Source organism: Mus pahari, chromosome 6 (assembly GCF_900095145.1).
Source record: "Mus pahari chromosome 6, PAHARI_EIJ_v1.1, whole genome shotgun sequence".
In the NCBI taxonomy this organism is placed as follows: domain Eukaryota; kingdom Metazoa; phylum Chordata; class Mammalia; order Rodentia; family Muridae; genus Mus; species Mus pahari.
In genome coordinates, this window is record NC_034595.1 from 92,352,356 (window position 1) to 92,354,808 (window position 2,453).

Genomic DNA, 2,453 nt, shown 5'->3' on the forward strand with positions numbered 1-2,453 from the left:
GGCAGGAGGGTTAGAAGTTGACGCTCATCTTCCATTACAGAGCAAATTGGAGTGAAACCTAGTCTACGTGACCCTGTGTCAAGAAGAGGAGGAGGAGGAAGGGGAAAATCTAGGGGAGGGTAACTTCCCCCTCGCCCCCTGCTTCTGCAGTCAAAGCTGCCACTCTTCTAGTGACTGGTTAAAATCCAAGACTCTTAACTGCCTCTAACCCCAGTCACTTCAAAATCGGAGTAGCTATGTTTTCCATGATGTCGAAGTGGGTGGGAGCCTGCTGTTCTGCACAGTCAGGGCCACCCTCCCCTCACCCACCTATCAGCAGATGGTTAGCTGTTCTGTTGACAACACAAACATGTCTCCGGCATAGGGCAGCTAGTTGGCACTAGCTGGCCACACATGTCCACACCCCACTGGGAGCACCAGGAAGCTGAGACAGGGGTGCCAGGGTAACACCTCTCAAATGCACTAACCCTACTTGCTGTTTCCCTACCCCAAGAAGGCCTTCTCCTATGCCTAAGTGCCAGGAGCCGCAGAGGCAGCTATCAGGCTAGAACAGCTCCGAAGCCAGAGTGGATCTGCCACCAACTCCTTCCTCACTCAGGTCCTTGGTCACTTCTGTCCCATGAGTCTTGGAGCTGAGTCTGGCTGGTGCTGAGGGCAAAGAATTCCCAGTCCTCAGAAGTCCATTCAGAAGTATGTATGTATGTATGTATGTATGTATGTATGTATGTATGTATTATTGAATCACCAGACTTTTTTTTTTAAGATTTATTTATTATTATAAGTACACTGTAGCTGTCTTCAGATGCACCAGAAGAGGGCGTCAGATCTCATTATGGATGGTTGTGAGCCACCATGTGGTTTCTGGGATTTGAACTCAGGACCTCTGGAAAAGCAGTCAGTGCTCTTACCTGCTGAGCCACCTCTCAGCCCCTGGGGTTCTTGTTTTTGACAGTCTAGTACTTGTGTATGATCCACTGAGATCGCCTTCACCCCACTCCGAGATTCTCTGTCACCACACCCCTGCGCTCCTTCCTGCTAACACCCCGCTTTTATGCAAAGGTCCCTCTTTTCCCCAGGCCCCACGCAGACAGCCACGGCTGCTGGCTGTGTAGTCATGCTTGCTAGGTCATGTCATATGCAGGTGACAGTACCCCACCACACACCTCCCTCCATCCTCCCATCCCCTCTCTGTGGTGTTCCTTGGGCTTTGGAGAGGCTATTCACAGCTATTGTTTTGGGTGTTTTTCAAACAGGGTTTCGGGAATAATGACCTCCAGCTTCCTATGAAGCTGAGGCTGACCTTGAACTCCTGACCCTCCTAGGGCAACAGGCATGTTCCACCACACCCAACTATGGACCGGATGGGCTCTGAAACTCCTCCCGTGTCTGGGATCTGACCGAGGAGCATGTCTGGTGTCAGGAGAATGACCTTGGTGACCTTTCGAGGACCTGCCTGGCCACTGAAGCCAGCACTCAATATTTATGTGGATGACTGCTCAGGGGTGTGGGGAAAGGAGGGGGGATGGTGGGCGGGCGTGGGCGAGCTGACACCCAGCGGCAGTGACTCAGGCCCTCAGCACCGTGACAGCGTGACAGCGTGACAGCGTGTCTGCTTTTAGCTGGTGGCTCTTGTTTCCCTGACGGGCTTCTCCAGGGGGCCCCCCCACCTGGTCCCCCACCTCTGTCACCTCAGTACTGGTGAGTCTCTGAAGCCTTGCCAGGCACACTTCAGCTGGGACAGGCAACACAGACTAAAGTACCAGCAGGAATCTGGGGGTGACAGAGCCCTCTATCTCCAGCCATTACTCTGGCCCCCAGCTGTGCTCCACCCCTGTTCTCACTTCACACACACACACACACACACACACACACACACACACACACACACACACCGGGGATGCTGGTTAAAGACAAGAAGGGCGGTCCCCACACCTTCAGGAACTTGCAGGTTAATGGGGAGAGACAGGTGAACCTCCTCAGGATTGGGGATGAGGGGAAACCACAGAGAGGTCTCAGAACTCACAAAAACTGTCGCTTTGCTAGGTGTTGGGGGACTCTGAACAGAAGGAGCCCTGTGTGGGCTGGGGAAAACAGAGGCTTCCACAGGAGAGAGAGAGGAGGTGGTTATACGAGAAGGTGACGATTTGGAGGCGTGCACTCCAAAACTGAGGCATGAACTGAGAGCCTCCCCAGGCTCTGCCTCCTGCCCAGCATCGGAATCCGGGCTTCTACTCAAAAGTCAACGGGAAGAAAGGAGATTCTTAGACACAGGGGTCTAACACATCTGGATGGCATCCCAGCCATTCCAACGTACTTAGGTTCAGCCCTCCCCTCCCTAGGGGCTGTATTTCCTGGTCTGGAAACTGGCCTAAAAGCTCCTCTTTTTGAGCTGCGTAAGATCAAAGAGGGCTCTGCTGGGAAGGGACAGCAGTAGCCAGAGACGACTTCGTGGA